The sequence below is a fragment of the Arachis hypogaea genome, chromosome 13 (assembly GCF_003086295.3).
Source record: "Arachis hypogaea cultivar Tifrunner chromosome 13, arahy.Tifrunner.gnm2.J5K5, whole genome shotgun sequence".
NCBI classification, from domain to species: Eukaryota; Viridiplantae; Streptophyta; class Magnoliopsida; order Fabales; family Fabaceae; genus Arachis; species Arachis hypogaea.
Genome location: NC_092048.1, coordinates 90,697,396 through 90,709,812, shown reverse-complemented (window position 1 = coordinate 90,709,812; position 12,417 = coordinate 90,697,396). Strand labels below are relative to the sequence as shown.

The window sequence follows — 12,417 nt, the reverse complement described above, 5'->3', positions numbered from 1 at the left end:
AGTACTCTCCCAAGCAATACAGAAGAAAATCCAAAAGGAGAGTGCAAGGCCATTGAATTGACCATCATGGCCGAACCCACAAGAGAGGAGAAGGACGTGAATCCCAGTGAGGAAGACCTCCTAGGATGTCCAGTGATCAATAAGGAGTTTTCCTTTGAGGAACCAGAAGAATCTGAGCCTCATTTTGAGACCATAGAGATTCCATTGAACCTCCTTATGCCCTTCATGAGCTCTGATGAGTATTCTTCTTCTGAAGAGAATGAGGATGTTACTGAAGAGCAAGCTATCAAGTTCCTTGGTGCAATCATGAAGCTGAATGCCAATTTATTTGGTAATGAGACTTGGGGAGATGAACTACATGTTCACTTATGAATTAAATGCATTGGATCAACTGAGATTGCCTCAGAAGAAGCAGGATCCTGGAAAGTTCCTAATACCTTGCAACATAGGCACCATGACCTTTGAGAAGGCTCTATGTGACCTTGGGTCAGGGATAAACCTCATGCCACTCTCTGTAATGGAGAAACTGGGAATCTTTAAGGTGCAAGCTGCCAGAATCTCATTAGAGATGGCAGACAACTCAAGAAAAGAGGCTTATGGACAAGTAGAGGACGTGTTAGTAAAGGTTGAAGGCCTTTACATCCCTGCTGATTTCATAATCCTAGACACTGGGAAGGATGAGGATGAATCTATCATCCTTGGAAGACCCTTCCTAGCCACAGCAAGAGCTGTGATTGAGGTAGACAGAGGAGAATTGATCCTTCAACTGAATAAGGATAACCTTGTGTTTAAAACTCAAGGATCTCCTTCTGTAACCATGGAGAGGAAGCATGAAAAGCTTCTCTCAGTACAGAGTCAAACAAAGCCCCCACAATCAAACTCTAAGTTTGGTGTTGGGAGGCCTCAGCCAAACTCTAAGTTTGGTGTTGAACTCCCATATCCAAACTCTAAGTTTGGTGTTGGGAGTCTATAAAATTGACCTGATCACTTGTGTGGCTCCATTAGAGCCCACTGTCAAGCTATTGACATTAAAGAAGCGCTTGTTGGGAGGTAACCCAATTTTTATTTATCTAATTTTATTTTTATTTTTATTATTCTTTCATGTTTTATTAGGTTCATGATCATGTGGAGTCACAAAATAAATAAAAAAATCAAAAATAGAATAAAAAATAGCAGAAGAAAAATCACACCCTGGAGGAAGGGCTTACTGGCGTTTAAACGCCAGTAAGGAGCATCTGCCTGGCGTTCAACGCCAGAACAGAGCATGAATCTGGCGTTGAACGCCAGAAACAAGCAACATCCTAGCATTCAGATGCCAGGAATGCACACTGAGGAAAGCTGGCGCTAGACGCCAGAACCAAGCATAAAACTGGAATTCAACACCAGAAACATGCTACATCTGGGCGTTGAACGCCCAGAACAAGCATCAATTCGGCGTTTAAATGCCAGAATTGCATGCAAAGGCATTTTACATGCCTCAAGTTTGTAGGGATGTAAATCCTTGACACCTAAGGATCTGTGGACCCCACAGGATCCCCACCTACCTCCACTCATACTCTCCCCTCTTCTCATTCATCCTCTCTTCCCAATAAACACCCTTCCCCAAAACCCTTCACCAATCACCTCAATCTCTCTTCCCTATCACCACTTACCACCACTCACATCCATCCACTCTTCCCCATAAACCCCACCTACCTTCAAAATTCAAAATTACTATCCCACCCAAACCCACCCCATATGGCCGAACCTTAACCCCTCTCCCTCCACTATATAAACCTCTCCATTCTTCTTCATTCTCACACAACACAACCCTCTCATCCCCTTCTTGGCCGAAACACAACCCTCTCTCCCTCTCTTCTATATCTTCTTCTTCTTCTTCTTTTCTTTCTTCTCTTGCTCGAGGGCGAGCAATATTCTAAGTTTGGTGTGGTAAAAGCATAAGCTTTTTGTTTTTCCATTACCATTTATGGCACCTAAGACCGGAGAATCCTCTAGAAAAGGGAAAGGGAAGACAAAAGCTTCCACCTCCGAGTCATGGGAGATGGAAAAATTCATCTCCAAAGCCCATCAAGACCACTTCTATGATGTTGTGGCCAAGAAGAAGGTGATCCCGAGGTCCCTTTCAAACTCAAGAAAAATGAGTATCCGGAGATCCGACATGAGATCCAAAGAAGAGGTTGGGAAGTTCTAACAAACCCCATCCAATAAGTCAGAATTCTAATGGTTCAAGAGTTCTATGCTAATGCATGGATCACTAGGAACCATTATCAAAGTAAGAACCCAAACCCAAAGAATTATCTCACCATGGTTCGGGGGAAATACTTAGATTTTAGTCCAGAAAATGTAAGGTTGGCGTTCAACTTGCCAATGATGGAAGAGAACGCACGCCCCTACACAAGAAGAGTCAACTTTGATCAAAGGTTGGACCAAGTCCTCATGGACATATGTGTGGAAGGAGCTCAATGGAAGATTGACTCAAAAGGCAAACCGGTTCAACTGAGAAGATTGGACCTTAAGCCTGTAGCTAGAGGATGGTTGGAGTTCATTCAACGCTCAATCATTCCCACTAGCAACCGGTCTGAAGTTACTATAGATCGTGCCATCATGATCCATAGCATCATGATTGGGGAGGAAATGGAGGTTCATGAGATTATACCTCAAGAACTCTACAAGGTGGCTGACAAGTCCTCCACTATGGCAAGGTTAGCCTTTTCTCACCTTATTTGCCACCTATGCAATTCGGCTGGGATTGACATAGAGGGAGATATCCTCATTGAAGAGGACAAGCCCATCATTAAGAAAAGGATGGAGCAAACAAGAGAGCCTATTCATGGATCTCAAGAGACGCATGAAGAAGCTCATCACCAAGAAACCCCTGAGATGCCTCAAGGGATGCACTTTCCTCCACAGAATTTTTGGGAGCAAATCAACACCTCCCTAGGAGAATTAAGTTCCAACATGGGACAATTAAGGGTGGAACATCAAGAGCACTCCATCATCCTTCATGAAATTAGAGAAGATCAAAGAGCAATGAGGGAGGAGCAACAAAGACAAGGAAGAGACATAGAAGAGCTCAAGGACATCATTGGTTCCTCAAGAAGGAAACACCACCATCACTAAGGTGGACTCATTCCTTGTTCTTAAATTTTCTATTTTTTGTTTTCTTATGTTAAATGTTTATTTATGTTTGTGTCTTTATTACATGATCATTAGTGTCTAAGTGTCTATGCCTTAAAGTAGTGAATATGAATCCATCACCTCTCTTAAATGAAAAATGTTTTAAAAACAAAAGAACAAGAAGTACATGGTTTCGAATTTATCCTTGAACTTAGTCTAATTATATTGATGTGGTGACAATACTTTTTATTTTCTGAATGAATGCTTGAACAGTGCATATGTCTTTTGAAGTTGTTGTTTATGAATGTTAAATATGTTGGCTCTTGAAAGAATGATGACAAGGAGACATGTTATTTGATAATCTGAAAAATCATAAAAATGATTCTTGAAGCAAGAAAAAGTAGTGAATACGGAAAGCTTGAGAAAAAAAATGGCGAAAAAAAATAAAAAAAAAAGCAAGCAGAAAAAGCCAAAAGCTCTTAAAACCAAGAGGCAAGAGCAAAAAGCCAATAATCCTTAAAACCAAAAGGCAAGGGTAATAAAAAGGATCCAAGGCTTTGAGCATCAGTGGATAGGAGGGCCTAAAGGAATAAAATCCTGGCCTAAGCGGCTAAACCAAGCTGTCCCTAACCATGTGCTTGTGGCGTGAACGTGTCAAGTGAAAACTTGAGACTGAGCGGTTAAAGTCAAGGTCCAAAGCAAAAGAAGAGTGTGCTTAAGAACCCTGGACACCTCTAATTGGGGACTTTAGCAAAGCTGAGTCACAATCTAAAAAGGTTCACCCAGTTATGTGTCTGTGGCATTTATGTATCCGGTGGTAATACTGGAAAACAAAGTGCTTAGGGCCACGGCCAAGACTCATAAAGTAGCTGTGTTCAAGAATCAACATACTGAACTAGGAGAATCAATAACACTATCTGAACTCTAAGTTCCTATAGATGCCAATCATTCTGAACTTCAATGGATAAAGTGAGATGCCAAAACTATTCAAGAGGCAAAAAGCTACAAGTCCCGCTCATTTGATTGGAGCTATGTTTCATTGATATTTTGGAATTTATAGTATATTCTCTTCTTTTTATCCTATTTGATTTTCAGTTGCTTGGGGACAAGCAACAATTTAAGTTTGGTGTTGTGATGAGCGGATAATTTATACGCTTTTTGGCATTGTTTTTAGTATGTTTTTAGTAGGATCTAGTTAATTTTAGGGATGTTTTTATTAGTTTTTATGTTAAATTCACATTTCTGGACTTTACTATGAGTTTGTGTGTTTTTTTGTGATTTCAGATATTTTCTGGCTGAAATTGAGGGACTTGAGCAAAAATCAGATTCAGAGGTTGAAGAAGGACTGCTGATGCTGTTGGATTCTGACCTCCCTGCACTCAAAGTGGATTTTCTGGAGCTACAGAACTGCAAATGGTGCGCTTCCAATTGTTTTGGAAAGTAGACATCCAGGGCCTTCCAGCAATATATAATAGTCCATACTTTGAATAAGGATTGACGACGTAAACTGGCGTTCAACGCCAGTTCCATGCTGTAGTCTGGCGTCCAGCGCCAGAAACAAGTTGCAAAGTGGAGTTCAACGCAAGCACACACCAAGTGGACCCTGGAAGTGGATTTCTGCATCATTTACTCATTTCTGTAAACCCTAGTAACTAGTTTAGTATAAATAGGACTTTTTATCATCTTCGAAGGAATCTTTTGATTAGTTTTATGCTATCTTAGACCTTTGTGAGGGCTGGCCTCTCGGCCATGCTTGAACCTTTCACTTATGTATTTTTCAATGGTAGAGTTTCTACACACCATAGATTAAGGTGTGGAGCTCTGCTGTTCCTTAAAGATTAATGCAAAGTACTACTGTTTTTCTATTCAATTCAACTTATTCCGCTTCTAAGATATTCATTCGTACTTCAATATGATGGATGTGATGACCGTGACAGTCATCATCATTCGCAACCTATGAATGCGTGCCTGACAACCACTTCCGTTCTACCTTAGATTGAATGGATATCTCTTGGATATCTAATACAGGGGACCGAGTCCGAGTTATTAGCGTCTTCGTGGTATAAGTTAAAACCCATGGATGGCCATTTCTGAGATCCGGAAAGTCTAAACCTTGTCTGTGGTATTCCGAGTAGGATCTGCGAAGGGATGGCTGTAACGAGCTTAAAACTCGCGAGTGCTGGGCGTAGTGACAGACGCAAAAAGGATCAATGGATCCTATTCCAGTATGATCGAGAACCGACAGATGATTAGCCGTGCCGTGACAGAGCATTTGGACCTTTTTCACAGAGAGGATGGGATGTAGCCATTGACAACGGTGATGCCCTACATAGAGCTTGCCATGGAAAGGAGTAGGATTGATTGGATGAAGACAGCAGGAAAGCAGAGATCAGAGGAACGAAAGCATCTCTATACGCTTATCTGAAATTCTCACCAATGAATTACATAAGTACCACTATCCTATTTTATATTTTATTTAATTTTCATCCACTATAATTTCTTAAAACTATTTGAATCCACCTAACTGAGATTTACAAGGTGACCATAGCTTGCTTCAAGCCAACAATCTCCATGGGATCGACCCTTACTCATGTAAGGTTTATTACTTGGACGACCCAGTGCACTTGCTAGTTAGTTGTATCGAAGTTGTGACAAATTATAAATTAAGATTAGAGCACCAAGTTTTTGGAAACATTAACACGGATCACAATTTCGTGCACCAGGCAATTAATACCAATTAATGAAGGTATTAAACCCTCTCACATTCCCAAGAACAAAGCGCTGATATAAAAGCGCGCGCTTTTAGAGGAAAACGTTCTACATTCAAAAGATTCTACAAAAGGAAGAAATCGACAAAATACTTGAGTTTGGCTTCGTCAGAGAAGGACCGAAGTCAAAGACGCGACGTCAACAAAAAGACCGAACTCAAGTAGGGGCACTGTTCATACCCCGGGTCGAGCTACCCGACCTGGGATGATTGGCGACAAAGCGACCGACCTCTTCAGGTCAGGCTACCCAACCTCTTCTCAAAGAGGTTGGCCAAATCAACAAAAGAGCCCTGTAAAGGGCCCAAATAGAGGAACGCGATCCAAATCCAAAGGCAATCCAAGCCTATAGAGATAAAGGCAGTTCCCTTGAAGATAAGCTGACTTCACCCAAAATAAAGATAAGATAAAATAAGATAACTAACCTATCTTATCAGAAAGGTCAGCACCATCTACTATAAATACACTGGAGCACCCAGGTATAACTCATACTCTGATTCTACATAAAACCTGTTTAATACCCATGCTAACTTAAGCATCGGAGTCTCTTGCAGGTACCCCCCACCTTCCGGTGGCCAAGGATCATTAGTGCTGTAAGTCCAACAAGTCGGATACAACAGCTCCGGCTGCCATCAGTCAGCTGGACACGCTATCTCCGACCAGTACAGAAGATCTCGTCCGAGATCGACCTCCAGTTTCAGGTAACCCTCGGAACAATAGGCATATGATGGTGGTTGTTGATTGTCACAAAAAGATTCTCCATAGTCATTGAATTGACATGCATTAGGATGATGATTGTACCTATAAGTATCCAGAGGTTGTTGCCAATAGGAGTGATCAATTCCTTGAGCCCCCCCCCCCCCCCGTCTTTGTTGGTTCCATCCTTGATACATGTTTTCATTGAAGTTGACATTTCCTACAACACAATTAGAACCAAACTCATAACCACGAGGGTGAGAATTGATGGTGGAAGCAAAGAAACAAACTAACTAAGGCCTAAAGCTAACAAAAACTAACAAGCAATCCAAAAATCAAGCTATTCACAATATTCACATATATACAATAACCAATAACATAACACCATTGTAATTCCCCGGCAACGGAGCCATTTTGATGAATTGATTTTTGACAGTTTAGAATTCTCAAATGAAATCTCGTTGCAAGTATAGTTTCTAAACCAACAAATAATCTTTTCATACAAAAGATTGTTTGTCATAAGTACAAACTCCTAAAATTATAAACCGAAGTATTTAAACCTCGGGTCGTCTCTCAAAGGAATCACATGGTAGTGTTCTTGTTATTGGCTATGGACATGTATATTTTGGGGTTTTGGATAAGAAACAAATTGCAAAGGAATTCAAATGATGAAAAGGTCTTGGCAAAGGTTGGTGGTCAAGGATCTCTATCCTTAGTACTAACCACAATATGATAATTGCAAGGATCAATCCCATTAAGTCATCCTCTAACAAGTAGAAGAAAGTCAAATGAGCTATATCAATCCAAGTCCATAAGGCCTAGCTATTCACTAATTGAATCAATGAGAGCTAGAGTCAATGGCTAACAACTATCAATCACTTGGACATTAGTAACTCAAGAATTCCTAAGTTACCTTCCCAAGCTAAGAGTATAAAAATCTACTCTAACATCCTTTCAAGCATTTTGACAAACACTTGGAAGGTGATAAACCCCAATTTTATGGTTTATCTTGTGCTTATTTTAGGGGATTTTATCACCTTTTCCCACCTTTATTCAATGAAATAGCATGGTTTTGCAATTCTCCCTTGAATTGTGCTTAGTTGTAAAAAAACATGCTTTTTAGGCCCTCAAATTGGTGATTTTAATTCACTTTAATTTCATTCGATGTCTTGATGTGTTTGTTGAGTGATTTCAGGTTCATGAGGCAAGTGTTGGATGGAAGAAATGAGGAGAAAAGCATACAAAGTGGAGAATTGATAAGCGGATAATTTATACGCTTTTTGGCATTGTTTTCAGTATGTTTTCAGTATGATTTAGTTAGTTTTTAGTATATTTTTATTAGTTTTTAATTAAAAATCACATTTCTGGACTTTACTATGATTTTGGGTATTTTTCTGTGATTTCAGGTATTTTCTGGCTGAAATTGAGGGACTTGAGCAAAAATCAGATTCAGAGGTTGAAGAAGGACTGTAGATGCTGTTGGATTCTGACCTCCCTGCACTCAAAGTGGATTTTCTGGAGCTACAGAACTCCAAATGGCGCGCTTCCAATTGCGTTGGAAAGTAGACATCCAGGGATTTCTAGAAATATGTAATAGTCTATACTTTGAATAAGGATTGACGACGTAAACTGGCGTTCAACGCCAGTTCCATGCTGCAGTCTGGCGTCCAGCGCCAGAAACAAGTTGCAAAGTGGAGTTCAATGCCAGAAACACGTTACAAACTGGCGTTCAACTCCAAGAATGACCTCTCCATGTGTAAACTTCAAGCTCAGTCCAAGCACACACCATGTGGGCCCCGGAAGTGGATTTATGCATCAATTACTTACTTCTGTAAACCCTAGTAGCTAGTTTAGTATAAATAGGACTTTTTACTATTGTATTTATATCTTTGGATTATCTTTTGATCCTTTGATCATGTTTTGGGGGCTGGCCATTCAGCCATGCCTGGACCTTCATCACTTATGTATTTTCAACGGTAGAGTTTCTACACACCATAGATTAAGGTGTGGAGCTCTGCTGTTCCTCAAAGATTAATGCAAAGTACTACTGTTTTGCTATTCAATTCAACTTATTCCGCTTCTAAGATATTCATTCGCACTTCAATATGATAGATGTGATCATCATGACAGTCATCATCATTCTCAACTTATGAACGCGTGCCTGACAACCACTTCCGTTCTACCTTAGACTGAATGGATATCTCTTGGATATCTAATATAGGGGACCGAGTCCGAGATATTAGTGTCTTCGTGGTATAAGTTAGAACCCATGGATGGCCATTCCTGAGATCCAGAAAGTCTAAACCTTGTCTGTGGTATTCCGAGTAGGATCTGGGAAGGGATGTCTGTGACGAGCTTCAAACTCGCGAGTGCTGGGTGTAGTGACAGTCGCAAAAGGATCAATGGATCCTATTCCAGTATGATCGAGAACCGACAAATGATTAGCCGTGCCGTGACAGAGCATTTGGACCTTTTTCACAGAGAGGATGGGATGTAGCCATTGACAACGGTGATGCCCTACATACAGCTTGCCATGGAAAGGTGTTGGATTGATTGGATGAAGACAGCAGGAAAGCAGAGATCAGAGGAACGAAAGCATCTCTATACGCTTATCTAAAATTCTCACCAATGATTTACATAAGTATTTCTATCTTTATTTTCTGTTTATTTATTTTTATTATTCGAAAACTCCATAACCATTTGATATCCGCCTGAGTGAGATTTACAAGATGACCATAGCTTGCTTCCTACCAACAATCTCCGTGCGATCGACCCTTACTCACGTAAGGTTTATTACTTGGACGACCCAGTGCACTTGCTAGTTAGTTGTACGAAGTTGTGAAACAGATATAAGATCATGAACGTGCGTATTGAGTTTTTGGCGCCGTTGCCGGGGATTGTTCGAGTTTGGACAACTGACGGTTCATCGTGTTGCTCAGATTGGGTAATTTTCTTCTTATTTTATTTTCAAAAAGCTTTCAAAATTTTTTCAAAAATATTTTCTTCTTTTTCGTTTTTCCCAATTAATATTCGAAAAAAAAATATTTTCAAAAAGAAAATATATTTTTCTTTAGAATTTTTAAGAATGAAATCTAGTGTTTAATGAAGCATGTAGAAGCCTGGCTGGCTGTAGAGCGACGTCTAAATTCATTTGGACTGAGGCTCCCAAGTCATCATTACAAGAGCAAGCTAGTTGTTGCTAATCAAATTTGTTATTGTATGACTGATTTTGTATCTTCTAAAGCTTGGCTGGCTATTAAGCCATGTCTAACCCTCAGATTGGAGCTTTAGACTAAGAGTGCAAGATTCCTGGAATTCATATTAAAAATTTTGGAATCTTTATTTTTCTTTTTCACATTAATTTTCGAAAAAATAAAAAAAAAATTATAAAATCATAAAAATAAAAAATATTTTATGTTTCTTGTTTGAGTCTTGAGTCAATTTTTAAGTTTGGTGTCAATTGCATTTTTTTCTAAAAAAATTTTATGCATTTTTCGAAAATTCATGCATTCATAGTGTTCTTCATGATCTTCAAGTTGTTCTTGGCCAGTCTTCTTGTTTGATCTTCATATCTTCTTGTTTTGTGTCTTTTCTTGTTTTTCATATGCATTTTTAACTTGTTAGTGTCTAATTATTGAAAATCTCTAAGTTTGGTGTCTTGCATGTTTTTCTTTCATTAAAAATTTTCAAAAATAAGTCTTGATGTTCATCTTGATCTTCAAAGTGTTCTGGGTGTTCTTCTTGACATTCATAGTGTTCTTGTATGCATTCATTGTTTTGATCTAAAAATTCTCATGCATTGAGTCTTTTTCATGTTTTTCTCTTTCTTCATTAAAAATTCAAAAATAAAAAAAATATCTTTCCCTTTTTCACTCAAATTTTCGAAAATTTGAGTTGACTTTTTCAAAACTTTTTAAAATTTAGTTGTTTCTTATGAGTCAAATCAAATTTTCAATTTAAAAATCTTATCTTTTTCAAAATCTTTTTCAAAAATCATATCTTTTTCATTTTTCTTATTTATTTTCAAAAATTTTAAAAATATTTTTCAAAAATCTTTTTCTTAATTTTACATCATATTTTTGAAAATATCATCAACAATTAATGTTTTGATTCCAAAATTTCAAATTTGTTACTTACTTGTTAAGAAAGATTCAAACTTTAAGTTCTAGAATCATATCTTGTGATTTCTTGTGAATCAAGTCATTAATTGTGATTTTAAAAATCAAATCTTTTTCAAAACTAATTTCAATCATATCTTTTTAATCATACCTTTTCATATCATATCTTTTTCAAATATCTTTTCTAACTTCTTATCTTCTTATCTTTTAAAAATTGATTTTCAAAATTTGTTTCAACTAACTAATTAACTTTTTGTTTGTTTCTTATCTTTTTCAAAACTACCTAACTAACTATCCCTCACTAATTTTCGAAAATACCTCCCTCTTTTTCAAAAATTCTTTTTAATTAATTAATTGTTTCAATTTTTAATTTTAATTTTAATTTTATCTTAATTTTTGAAAATCATTAACTCTTTTTCAAAATTTATTTTTCGAAATTCCCTCTCTCCCATCTCCTTCTATTTATTTATTCATTTACTAATACTTATCTTCATCTCAAATCACCGCTCCTATCCTCACCCTTGTGTTTGGATTATCCAATCTTCTTCACTCTTATTCCCTTTCTTCTTCTACTAACAACAAGGGAACCTCTATACTGTGGTAAAAAGGATCCCTATTATTATTTTCTGTTCCCTTCTTTTCCATATGAGCAGGAGCAAGGACAAGAACATTCTTATTGAAGCAGACCCTGAACCTGAAAGAACTCTGAAGAGGAAACAAAGAGAAGCTAAAATACAACAATCTAGAGATAACCTCACAGGAATTTTCGAACAGGAAGAGGAGATGGCAGCCGAAAATAATAATAATGCAAGGAGGATGCTTGGTGACTTTACTGCACCTAATTCCAATTTATATGGAAGAAGCATCTCCATTCCTGCCATTGGAGCAAACAATTTTGAGCTAAAACCTCAATTAGTTTCTCTGATGCAGCAGAACTGCAAGTTTCATGGACTTCCATTTGAAGATCCTTTTCAGTTCTTAACTGAATTCTTGCAGATATGTGATACTGTTAAGACCAATGGGGTTGATCCCGAGGTGTACAGGCTTATGCTTTTCCCGTTTGCAGTAAGAGACAGAGCTAGAGTGTGGTTGGACTCTCAACCCAAAAATAGCATGAACTCTTGGGATAAGCTGGTCACGGCTTTCTTAGCCAAGTTCTTTCCTCCTCAAAAGTTGAGTAAGCTTAGAGTGGATGTTCAAACCTTCAGACAGAAAGAAGGTGAATCCCTCTATGAAGCTTGGGAGAGATACAAGCAACTGACCAAAAAGTGTCCTTCTGACATGCTTTCAGAATGGACCATCCTGGATATATTCTATGATGGTCTGTCTGAATTAGCTAAAATGTCAATGGATACTTCTGCAGGTGGATCCATTCACCTAAAGAAAACGCCTGCAGAAGCTCAAGAACTCATTGACATGGTTGCTAACAACCAGTTTATGTACACTTCTGAGAGGAATCCTATGAGTAATGGGACGCCTCAGAAGAAGGGAGTTCTTGAAATTGATATTCTGAATGCCATATTGGCTTAGAACAAAATATTGACTCAGCAAGTCAATATGATTTCTCAGAGTCTGAATGGAATGCAAGCTGCATCCAACAGTACTCAAGAGGCATCTTCTGAAGAAGAAGCTTATGATCCTGAGAACCCTACAATAGCAGAGGTGAATTACATGGGTGAACCCTATGGAAACACCTATAATCCCTCATGGAGAAATCATCC

At 38.3% G+C, this 12,417-nt stretch overlaps 1 non-coding gene across 1 annotated transcript; it reads right to left on the bottom strand.

Moving 5' to 3' along the window:
- Positions 1-11,875: 11,875 nt before the first annotated feature.
- LOC112738753 (small nucleolar RNA R71) lies at positions 11,876-11,983 on the bottom strand. Its single transcript, XR_003169696.1, has one exon. It is a non-coding gene; the product is annotated as a small nucleolar RNA R71 (small nucleolar RNA).
- Between the last annotated feature and the right edge of the window lie 434 nt (positions 11,984-12,417).